Raw genomic sequence first — 13,596 nt, 5'->3', positions numbered from 1 at the left:
GCTGACCAGGCAGCTCCTCTGCTCATGGGATTTTACTCTCTTTTGCAACAGTTTCTTCCTTCTGTTGTAGAGTTTGTTTATGGCAGAGGAACACAAGATTGGCTTCCTTTTTTTGGAGGATAGCGTCTTGGTTCTGTTTGGGATAGCATGATCCATGCACTCATGTAAGTGCTTATAGAGTGCATTTGTGTAGGATTCAGCAGTCGTAACTGTATTGTCCATTTGCATGGGTGTCATAAAGTTCGCCACTTCTGTCTTAAGAAGCATGAAGTTGGCTTTGGAGAAATTATTTACCATAGTTTCTTTAATGGTGGGTGGGGATAGGATGCGGATATCTAGGGTGATTAGCTTATGGTCGGATCTGAGCAATGAGGTGTTGATTTCAGGTGCAAAACACCGGTCACTCATGTTGGTAATGACTAGGTCTAGGATATTGTTGCCCCTGTTGGGGGTGTGGATAAATTGATCCAGGGAATTGGAATTTATGAATTCCAGAAAGCGTTGCGGGAAGGAGGTGGTACATGAGTAGTTTTCCCAGTTAGTGGTGGGGTAGTTGAAATCACCTATTATTAGGGTGTTTGGTTGAACCCTAATATTTTCCAGTATATCAAGAAAAGAGGAGTGGGAATCCTGGGGCATGGTGGGGGATCTAAATCAAGCTATAGTTTGGACTGTAGTTTTGTCCAGAGTTAGTTGCACTTGGATAACCTCGGATGCATTATGGTGTGCAACTAGTCTGGAGGTGTGGATATCCTTAATGAATATGGACACACCTTCACTTTTGGTGTTCTGGTTCAGGTTAGATGGCCGAAAAGTGTGGTATGAGTTATAGCCTGGTAATGAAGGGTGGTCTCTAGAGCCATGAACCGGGTCTCAGTCACTGCACAGATATTGATGTTCTCCATTTTAAGAAGTGCTTCAGTTGAGTGCATTTTGAGATTTAGACTTCTAGCATTGAGTAGCATTACCGTCAATTTTTGCTTGCCTGTTCCTGTTACGGTGGTGAATTTGTCATTTGAATCTTTCCTAAAAAAGGCACTATAGGGGTGGCAAGAGCCTTAGCCAGTATCTGGAATCCCAGGGGTGGCAGGTGCAGGTCATCTCTGGCAAAGCATCGTGGTCTGTAGACCATGTCGTCCCAGGCAGACAGATACTGGATCCCCTTAGAATGACTCCAGAAGCTTAGCCTATTGTTGAAGTCAATCATTTTGTCCTTGTACTGTGGTATCATTCTGGGCGATGGCAGGATGCTACACTGGGCTAGGGTCATACCTGCCTGGGCTACAAGATCAGAGAGCTCTTCCATGTCTCTTTTCATGTAGTCCAGGGAGGTATGTGTCAGGTCGTTCACACTAACATGGACCATGACAGAGTCATATTTGTACTTGTTGTGGAGTGACCTGAGTGCATGGGTTATGTGGCGGATCCTGGCACCTGACAGGCAGCTGACAGCAACTTTCTCCTTGTTTAGCCTGGTGATTGGGACATCAGTGTGCCTGACTATAGAGTCACCTATGACTAGTGTGTTGGGTACGTTGGTTTGCCTTGTGGACTGTGGTTTATTGGCACACTGAGTCTGTGGGCTATGTGTCATTTGGGTTGTGTTGGGAGGTGGAGGTTGCTTGCGTTTCTGCTTTGGAGGTCTCTGTTGCTTGAGCAGATTATTATTGAGAGCCTCTATTAATGTTTTTGTGTTTCTATGTGTGGATTTTTGTGGTGTAGGTTTAGTGGGACTATGTGATGAGTGTGAGTGTAGTGCAATTGTTTACCTTCTCCTCTTGACTGTCAAGTTCAGTCTTGTTTGGAGAGAGCTTTACCTCCAGTTTGGCTAGATAAGTGCATCTCTCACAGGTTGTGTTGTTGGGTGGTAGGAGGAGAGGGTTGTCTGTTTACATGAGGCAATTGCTACATTGCCTCAAGATCCCCAGATTCAGCAGATAGACAGGAGAGAACACTGGGAGCTGACCCTTGGACATGCCTGAATAAAAAATTAGTTTCCCCTAGTCAAGTAAGGAAAGTGAGTATAAGAGCTGTTTTTCTCTAAGCAAGTGAGGAAAATAAGTACAAAAACTGTTTTCCTCTAGGTAAAGATGAAGGTTGAGTGCTGTAGTAATTTGTAGCTTATTAAGTGCAAAAAACAAGTTCTTAACAGGTTAATAGTTTAATCAGACACACACAAGCTCTGACAAGCCAGATGAATGATTGCTTAATTGTAACCAAATGACAATGGGGGTTGGTCACATTTGTACAACTGGTGTCATATTCCACTTCAGGCATTCACTGATGAGCACTGAGTTTATATATGTTATACAGTTAAACAAATGTCAATGTTTTTGTTTGTGTAGAAACTGTATTACACCATCCATTAGAAACAAAAGTTAATATATGTCAAAAACTCCTAACAGGATTTCATTCTCCTAGTTAGCTAGGCATATAAATTATCAGTGGTTCACTCTGTATCCAATTTTATCTAAAGGGTTTCTACTGCCTTTGTAAGTAGCAGTAACAGCCACCTTATTTGCTGTGTACATCACCAATGTCTGACTATGATCAAAAAATGAAGAATAAAAATAATAGCCACAGTAGTACACTTCAGCTTTTTCCTTTCAAATGCACAAAGTATAAATTATCCCCAAAACATACGCCCACTAGTTACAGTTATTTTAAAGTCCATATTTACATCAGATGTCTGTGATATAATGAATGAATTAGTACATAAATAATGACCATAGTAATGTATTTTATCTCAGCGCTGTCAGGTGCATATATTACAATCCAGTGTAACGCCTATTCCTCCCATATACAGATGTACCTACCAGTTACAGTCAGATGAATGATAATATATACCTCAGATGTCTGAATATGATGCAATTAATGATTAAATACATAAATAATAATCACAGTAATGCATTTCAGTTTGTTGCTTTCAGATGTCTACATTGTTAACCATTAAAATGTCCTGCACATATATGCACTTACGCACGCACACACACACACACACACACACACACACACACACACACACACACACACACACACACACACACACACACACACACACTCACTATTAACTGTATCAAAAAAAATTATCTGCATACAGGCTGGCTGGCAGAGATACTTTAAGACTTTAAGAAAATTCAATCTACCAATGTACTATTTAGTAAAAAAAAAAAGAAACCATGTTTAATAAAAAAAAGAAATTACCCCTGTGCTCACAGTAATTTAGACAAGACCACCACTAGTCACCATTTGCTCTTTCACTTTGATTAAAGCCTGCCTTAGGTATCAATTAACTGAGGCAGTGCTAATGGCTATCAATGTTATTTAGCAAAAAGCAGTGCCACTGAAGCTCTGCTTCTACCTTACATGAATGGTTCTCAATAGGGGAGTATGCCAAAAGACTGAGCTGTTTTAAGAATCATTATCCGAGTCAGCTAAGTTTATTTATTTATTTTGGAAGTCAAAAATAACATGTATTAATTTCTGAGTCACAACAAAGGAAGGTTACCTATATTTAAGAAGAAAAAAGTTCCATTTCTATGGCTGAAGTCCATCAGTCTAGTACCATGTGCTATACCTACCCAGATGCAAATGTGATACAGTGTATCTTTCATCTCTTTCATCCAATTGATTCACAACAGCATGCAGTTGACTCCATATCATTCCATGCACTCCTGTATAGTGCAGTTTCCATCCTCTTAGTCTAGAACTCTTTTTCTCTTTGATGTGCCTTCACTGTTCTGCAGAAAAAAAAAAAACAAGAACCAAACTGCACACGCTACACAACTTTTATATAATACATATTGAATAATATTTTAATATATCAATCACTTAATTTAATGCAAAAAGGCCCTTGACGTCCATCTCCCTGCATATTTAACAACTTCTAATTATGCTCCAATTGTGGCCAAATCTAATGTGGATCCTGAAGGAATACATCACGAAATGTGTCAGCTTACTGCATTAGACACAATTCCAGATAGACAAAAATGTCTCAAAACCTGCTCAATGGAGAGCATTCTCCACATATTTCACATTCCTGTAAAATACTTCTAAAATGTAGAGACAAGGCTTGGGTTATATTGGTGGTAACCAATAATTCAGAAGACCATAGTACCTTCCTTAATCACACAGAAGCATGTAAAGCAGCCATTAGAGAAGCCAAGTCTTCCTTTCTGAAAACTAAACAATTGTGAGTGGCCTCGTGACCCCAACAACTCTAGCAAATCATTAAGAGCATAGCTTCCTTTTATCTTTTTATTTATTTTTGGTACTCTTTGACTTCATTCTACTAGCCTTGCCCCCAGTGGCCCATGTCCATGATGAGTCTACTACCCATATTCCTACCACCCAGGGCTAATCCAGTATTGCCTCAGTTGGCCCAAATCCTAAGGGCATTCAGGAGACTCAGCCATTTATGCGTTCATCTGTGTGAGAGGGTCTTTTATATGCCCTATCTGCTCCCTTTCCCTATTCCTCACCCCTGTAAACTATATTGGAAGGTAATTTATTTCTTTCAAACCATGCCTCTTCTTATGTAGTCTCCCATTCAGGATAGGCATGCCTATCCCTCTCTGTTGCACTGTCAGTCAACTGAGCAGCTAACTGAATCTGGGTCACCTGACTGTAGTCAAGGCTATAACCATTGGTGCCACCAGAGCTGCTAAAGACATAGCTTCCTTTAATGGTGAAACATTTGAAAGTCCACAGAAGTCATTATCTCAGGATCACCTCTGATCTTTTTATAACCTAATCTCTACAACACCAGTAAAACTCTCTGTTCAGTCATTTCTATTATTAACATAATGAATATCTCGCCATATTCAGATTTGTAACATCTCTTGCATTTAAATCAATGCACACTTTATTTCAAGGAAATTGCAAACAAGACAGATAGAAAACTACTAGAAAAACTGGAAAAAAATAACTATCACTACATACACCTTAGAGTTCTTAGACCAGTAATTGCAAAACTACAAGCCCATATTTTAATCTTTTCCTTCCCATGGGCATTGTACTCCTTCAGTTCAAGCATTTCCTAATAACACCTATCCCCAAAATTGCCCTTACATAATTGCTTATAAGTTTAAAACCCATACAAACTATATCTACCAAGTAATACAGATCTTATATCAACTACATGTGTAGGCTAATAAATACATCATAATAGATGGTCAGAATGGAATTAGGTCAGGGCACAATACTGTGACAGAAATATGCACAGTAATTGACACATTTTCTAATATTTGGTGAAAACTGGCCTGCAACGTAAAATACAAAGCTACCTTACCTAAACTTTTGAAAATGTAAATCACAAAACCTTTATAAACAATATTAAATGACTAGACTATTGTAGCAACACCTTTCACTCATTCAACAGCTACCCCAAGCAAAGATCATTCAAAGTCCAGGCTATCTAGAATACCACAGAAGAAGTACAGTCTCAGCTGACATACCCTTGGACTCCAGGCTAAATATAATGATACTTCTATAGTACTACTGCAGTCACCCCATCATGCATTATGAGCTGTGTAGACGACATAGTACAGTACCAGACTTGGCTCTCTTTCACATATATTCAAAAAGAACTTAGAAAGACATTAGTAATATTTGACAATTATTTAATTTTTCACTAAATGCAAACAAAAAAGATGCAATGTTACTTGGTACTCTACAGAAGTAAATACATAGTCCTAAGATAACCATAACAAATCTGGGAAATATTCACATAATACAAGTGCCATAGTACAGATACCTGGTCTTCATTTTGGATCCCACCCTCACCTTCAAAGTTCACACAGATACATTGATAGACAAGGCTGATGCCCAACTCATAGCATCCTAGGCCACTACCAAGCATTGCATTCCCCGAGCAAGAAAAGCCTTGCAACTAAGGCACTAAATCCTCCAGTGCAGTATGTTCTCTTGCAGTGGCACTGGGTTACTCACATACTGTCAACATGTATCAGATGGCAATTAATAATTTTTTGTAAGTTCATTTACCTCTGCCATGGTATGATCCTCACTGTAGCACTCTACAAAAGGCTTAATATGTTACTAGATACCCAGTAAAACACAAACTACACTACTGTGTTCCACCTTTAAACATAAACTTACAAACAAGAGGCAATATCTCTGCTTTAAATACAAATTGATAGTTGAAACTACTTCCTACCTCTATTCTCAAAATGAAGATACTCTGTCACTCTATATATCTCATTTTCAACAATCACTAGTTGAGGAAAGTTTAAACAATGTATCCTGAATAAGTGGAATAATCTCCCAAACAATCTAATTTAATTTACTGTAAATTAAAAAAAATAAAAATAGTAAACAGACTACCTCAAATAAGTATAGAGCTGCAACTGTTTTTCTGTTAAAAAGCCAGTTTTAACATGTGTTGTTTTCCTGGGTACATCATCATTGTCTGTTTCTCTCAATTAAAAACATTACCTCTCTGTGGTGTGATTACTCAGCGGAAGGCAGCACCTTTTTTGTAAATCACTAATGTACATAAATAAGTTTAACCACTTTTCAGTTTAGTCTGGAATGTGTTTTTCACAAATCAGTTGTCATATACAAGTGTAACTTGATCAAAGTGTTTTTGTCTCTAATATGGGAAGTGGTTACTGTTTACAAACTGCCACATATAAACTGGAATCAAATATGCAACGTATTATGCATTACAGAGAGTATACAAACAGTGGAGGATGCTTGTTTTACCTTGTCTGTTAAATGTTTGCTAACCTTGAACTGTCTCACTATATGCCAAATGCACTCTAATAATGTTTTCTTTATATTCTGTTTTGATTTCACAGTCCTAGATCTCTCTTCATTTCAAGCCGCCACTCTTTGAATTCTGAGCACTTCCATGTATATAAACATTTCAGCTTATTTTTATTTTCAAAAACTGGGCCAATAGTTGCAGTACTTAAGACTTCAAACTACAAACTATAGATCTGTTCCCACAATTCTTGAGTGTGCATTTACTAATGTTATACATGTTAGTCTCTGATCAGAGTTGTAACACTTATCTCCTAATACATTAATCTTTGATTAGATTGCTGCTAATTTAGTCTGAAGTTTTTTTTTTTAATGTTTTTTTTCTGAACTTCTACTGCTTCTGTTTTATCTTTATTCTCTGAATGATATCATGGAGTACAGTCTGGTGTCTAAGGCTTTAAAAATTTGTTTAATCTTTGATTGTTTTCAAGGAGATTATACTTAGGGTTCACTTGTTTTGTGATATTTACATTTGACAGAGCATGCATTACAAAATCAGATGTAATCTGTAACCTATATTCTTCTGGTTAGGCATAGGTCTGCTTGAGACTAGACCTGCACTGTCACCTCTGGTATCTCAGCTGAATGCTGGCTGATTTCTTCTGCATTCATCAAACATTCTAAAGTCACTGGACTAGCATTTTTCTTTACCACCTGGAATACAGTTCATTGCATAAGCCCATGTGATATAAATCGTGACATACTCTTTTTCCAGGACGCTGCATCCACTTTCTGCATACCAACACTTTTTGGGACAGTCTTTGTAGTTTTCTCCTTGTCTGCCATGAAAGTAAATAATCTTGTATGTTTCACTTTTTTTTGTATTTTGTATTAATTCTGAAGAAAACATGCCATATTGCGGAAAACAGCCCGTGCTCCTGATTTTCTTGTTATATGAGTTAATTTCCTGCTGTCATACCACCTTGTCTCTCTTCTGGGTTACATCAAATATTTTCATGCAGAACTCAGAAACTAGCCCTTAATGCAAGTGCTATGGAGCAAGTCTGACTTTTGCAGTGCTGTTGGACAGTTTATAGTGGATGACATAATCATTGGATGCTTGAGAAAATATGTTGGGAGGCCTGTAAGAAAAGGATGGGTGGCCACGTACAAATGCCAATATATAGTTGTGCATGTTACCAGATTTATGAGTGTGCAAAGTGTAGCATTTTCTGTTGTGTTTCTAGTGTGCAGGTATACTTTATGAGACTCGTTTACAAACAAGATTTATTTATTTAACATTTGTTTATCAGGAAAGTCCAACTGGGACACAGCTCATTTTCAGCAGATGCCTGAGGAGAAAAGCTGCAGAACACATCTTTGGAATGTGAGAGGAAACCTACATGAATGCAGGGAGGACATGCAGACTCTGCACAGAAGGCACCCCAGCCAAGAATTGAACCAGAGAACTTCTTACAGTGAAGCGACAATGCTAAGCACTGCACCATAGCTGCCCATATTACTGCAAGCATTAGACAATGCGAATGTGTATTGTCAGTATAAAGACATGCATGGTAGTTAACAAGGCATCTTTATATTTATTTCTGTAAGTGTAGTTGATATATTTGGGAATAAGTAATGAGAGATGAAGTTTCAAGTGCAGGGGTAGAGGTAACACATGTCTACAGTGTAAATATGCATTCTGTCTTTAAAAAGTGCCCTGTCTTCAGTTGTGTTTTTACATGTACTTTAATTGGAAGAAAACTAAGTGGGCAGTAAACATAAGTAATACATGCTAATGTGCACTTTCCCTAGAGCACCTCCGAACAGCGGGTTTGCGTGATCGATAGCAAAGTGTTTGCGTATGCAAGATACACATTTAAGGACTCCTACCTGAACTTGAGAAGTATTTATCCATACTGGCTATGGTAGAGACATGTAAAACATACAGTACTATGGTGCTCATAAATAGTTCATATCAGAAATGTTGTGTCATAAATTGTCTAACCTTAGAAAAAGTATTTATACTGCTTTCCCCATTTGCATGGTTAAGTGAAGAGCAAGTGTGGGCCTCTGCCTCATTGATTAAATTATGGGAGTTGTATTAATTTGCTTATCTTCGCACAAACACATTAAGCAGAGAGGAGCAGCAGTCAGCACTTTGGATAGTACTGAGTATAAGAAACATACCTGCTCCTTAGCTGACTCTATGGCAGGAAGTGTAAGTCTATTGAGATATTTAGTTTGAGCCTAGATGAAACAGGGTTCAAATCCAGCTGTGTCTAATAATTTTAAATATGTATTCATAATTTAATTAAGTAATTCTTTATTACACTTTAACTGTGTGTTTCCAACAACATCATGCCCTTGGATGTGAAGAGCCATTCACCATCACTTGACTTTGGTGTGCTATGTGAAACTCTGTCCAGACACAGAGGATAAAAAGTGATGGACTTCACTGGGGATTTTTTGTGTGGTGTGTTATTCTATTTTTTGACCAGATTAAAGGTGTGAAAATGGAGTAGATAGAAAAATGGTAAAATGGGGGGCACGCAGGGGGAAAAACAAAGGTAAATCAGTATAGGAGATAGGAAATAACTATATTTATTCACTTCTGCAATAAAGTAAAATGAAAATAACTATAAAATTATGGCTGAATTTGGACTGTCATCTCAACAAAGAAGGGTGACCATAACACAATCTTGTTGTATACCCGATTGGACCAAATTAAGTGTGTCAAAAAGATACGTACAAAATGGACAGCTATGTATGGGATGATTTTTTTTTTTTTTTTGTGGGACAAGTGCCCATTGATGACTTTTTATTTCAGTAAGAGAGGAATGTTGGGTAAGGGAGGAAGGTATTTATGGGTCAGCTAAGTAGGGTAGGCGAGCAAGCAGATGCAGATAAACAGGACAAACAAGGCAACGCACAGGGACAGTGAAAGACACAAGAGGTTGGGGATACCATGACTAGGGATAGGGAGGGGACATTGGATGCCCATGCCTGTCAAACATGGTGACAGTGAGAATCTAGTCCTCACCTGCAAAACTGTCACCACCATCCCCTTACTCCATTGGCTATTGGAGTGCTTGACATCTTTGTTTTCATACCACTTCAGACAGCATCCTCTCCATCTGGTGGAGGCATGCACCAATGTTGCTTTCCACAACCTAACACACCAAGCCTGTCATCTCCAGATGGGTGACAAAATCCCCACTTCTGCCAATACTCCCAAAGGATACCACTGCACCAGATGCTGCGGTAATGCTATGTGATATGGCTGGCCCAGGTAGTGCAGTGGCATAAGAGGCAGTACTGCCAGGTTAGGTTCCAAATGTGCTGGGCATCACTGTTGGAGCCCGTGGAGCAGGGGCAGACTGAGACCCTGGGGTTGGCCTACCTCCCAGTGCTGTAAAGAATTTTGTAGGTTATCAGAAATTGATGACATAAAAATTTTGTGACCACACATAAAAATAAAAAAGAGAGATAAGGGTCGGGGTAAGAGAAAAAAAAATAAAATTACTACCATTACATGTGACATACAATGAATTAGCACAAAATAAAGAATTTTACTTCCACTTTTATATTTAAGTGTACTTTTTAACAACTACAAACTATATGACTGACGACTGCTCCAAGTAATCCTTGCAATATGACTTTATTGTACATATGCTTGATCAAATAATGCAGATTAAGTTAAAGCATGGCATGTATGCCACTTTTGTTGAAATAATGATGTAATATTTATAAATTATTTTACTATTATATTTGTTACTTGTGGTATTTGAACCAAAACATTTGACTAGAGAATTACAATTGAGTCTTACAGCTGGCTTGTGCTACAGACTGAAATATGCATGCTTGATTTTACAGTTAAGATATGCACACTTAATTTGCTACTAATGTATAGAAGAGCAATACTTTACATAAAATAATAGGTATGTTGTGCTGTATACATACCCGTTGTTTCCCTCAGTCTTTCTAAATGCTCATCATGGGCTTTCCTGTTCACTGTTATCTCCTTGCTGGCTGTAGAATGAGGAGAGAACAAGAGAACATTATGCATACCAGTCTTGCCTATATGCAGCATTCTTATTTAAATTATTTTTATCTGTATACTTTAACAACTGTGGGGTGTCAGCAGTCCTAAACTCAGCCATCTACTGGTTGAGTGTATCCTGCTCATCGTGCCTTTTGAGTTCATTAAAGTGATGCCTGCACTGCTCTGCAGTGTGTGGAATGCCAGTCACACTAGAGACAGCTTTGACCAGATTATTCCAACCGTAGATTTGTACTGAGATCTGGTATAATCCCCCTGCAGCAGCCTTCAGCTGTGGTACTTTACAAGGAGACCAGTAAAAATTGTTGACTCCTCCACATCATACCGTTGAACCCTAAATTGGACACCTTCCCATCTAGCTCTATTCATGTCTGTTCAGGCAAAAAGCAACAGCTTTTCCAACCAATTCATGTTATCACATTTAATGCTATTGTGCAAACCCAAACAATCATGCCTACCACATTTGTGTGACATTAGGTAGAGTGCAATAGTGCCAAATAGAGATGAAAGCAGTTTATGAACTAAGAAGAGTAATGTGACAATTGGCATTAGTTTTTGGTTTGTATGCTGCTGTACTTGTTATTTGATTTAACTCTGCAGATATGTATTGGGGATATAAATTATGTGACCTAACACATCTTTTGTGTGACTTTACACACTGATAAAATTAATTTGTACAATGTGGGATTCAAACCTAAGCAAAATACACAAAACATATTCTTCCACATAGATGATTTTTCATCCTTGCCACAGAAGAACTGCTTGTCACACATGATGGAGTGAGGGATTAACCATTTATGTGTGTAACCTGACAAGGTCTGGTTTACACATTCATGTGTGTATGCATATCACTGAAGTCTGAAGTCCATCCTAGGCCAGAAAAGACATGAGCGTGCAGACACCATGTGGACATGAAGGTGTCCGTGGAATGCAAATCACCTCATAAGCTGGTGATAACCATGTAAATGATGTGAATTTGTAATTCAGCAAGCAAAAAGGCACCCATGTAGGTGCTGTGGCAGTATAAGAAATGTATACAGTTTGTAACTGTGTACCAGAGTATAAATTTTACACAGGGGCTATAAAAGCTCAAACAAAAGGGTGGATATTGCACAGTAGTCATACAAATGGCCAAAACTATGGCCAGTGAGTTAAAAAGCAATGCAAATTATAAAAAAAAAATATTTTTAATACATATTTTACGTTTAAGATGTGTGCAGCAATGTGCAAACATGCGTTTTGCAAATAAATAAAATAAAATACAAACTGTAAAGTAATGAAATTTACACATATGCAAAAGTACTGCATTATAGTGTCCAGCTTGCAGAGTCATACAATGGCAGGTTACAGTGGTTGCTAAGGACATAGGCCCTGGTGTAGTGCAGTTTCCAGGGTATATGCAATTAGGTGTATGTAAATGAGCCAGGGTTATTGAATAGCAAACAAGGGCATCATGTCCATAGGTACTAATTGTGGTAGAGCTAGAATTGTGTTGGTGTAGGCAGAACAGATAGCTAACATCAAAAAGGGTGTGTGTCATACCATGTTGAAGCAGATTGGAACTTAGTGGCACCTGTTTGCACTCAGTTTAGCACAGCTAAGCTGGGGTGTGTGTCTGATGCTAATAGCTATGCTTAGCCTCATGGCGCGTGTTTAGCTGGTTAAAGAAAAGCTAAGTGTAGCCATGTACAGGGGAGGGTCCAAACCACTGAGGAATGTTTACACTAGCACTGCGGGTTTGTGTGGCACACCACAGTGCTTAGCAGTGGAAGAAATTAAAAAAAAAATAAAAGGAAATTGCCTGGGAAAGCCATTCAGGTCTAAATGACTGATAAGCCCTGTTCCACTGACACTGGCCCATTCAACCCCCTCAGTGATACATCTGGCAGTTGGAATGTGTCATAGTCTGCCAATGACACAGGCTGCATCTTCAGCACACTAATATAAAGTACGCATACACCCTTCAATCTGATTTTTCCCACATATTCTCTACCATTGGTGTACACACTTGGGAACTTTAACAGACAAAATGATAGAGGCTTCTGCTGCTCTGCTACATCTGTATGTGCTAGAGGCTGAGGCCAATGATGATTATGATGCTGACAATAGGCCCAGACTGAGAAGGGGAAGAGTGTTCAGTCCCAGGGTAACTTTTCAGGGGCTATATGAGCTGGAGATAGTAGAGGGCTACAGGGAGGACAGGGACATACTACAGGAACTCACCGAGCTCTTCCGCCCTCACCTCAGACCCGGACTTAAAAGAGGGGAACCATTCCCAGTGGAAACAAAAGTATGCATAGCCTTATGAATACTAGCTACAGGTACTTTCTAAAGACCTACTGGGAACATGATAGGGGTCTCACAGGCATCCGCATTCAGGGTACTCCACTAGTTTCTGGATGTCATGCTAACACATGCCAGTGAGCACATTTATTTACACCGTACCCCTGAGGAGAGGGCCAGCAATATGCATCTCTTCCACCATGTAGCACACTTCCCAGAGGTACTGGGTGCCATAGACTGCACTCATGTGCACATCAAAGTACCAACCAATGAGAAGGGTAGAATCTACATTAACCACAAGGGGTATCCCTCCGTCAACTGCCAGGTCATGTGCAATGCCCAGGCTGGAAACCCTGGCAGTTATCACGACTCCCACATCTGGCACCCATCCGACCTGTACCAGACATTTGCCAGGGGGACATCCCATATGGCCATCTACTGGGGGATGCTGGAAATGCACTGTAACCGTGGATGATTACACCAATCAGAAATGCACACATACCCACTTAAGAATGCCTTAATGAGAC

Source organism: Protopterus annectens, chromosome 4.part1 (genome assembly GCF_019279795.1).
Source record: "Protopterus annectens isolate FY-2018-M chromosome 4.part1, PAN1.0, whole genome shotgun sequence".
Classification (NCBI taxonomy): Eukaryota; Metazoa; Chordata; order Ceratodontiformes; family Protopteridae; genus Protopterus; species Protopterus annectens.
Note: the sequence above shows the minus strand (reverse complement) of the source record.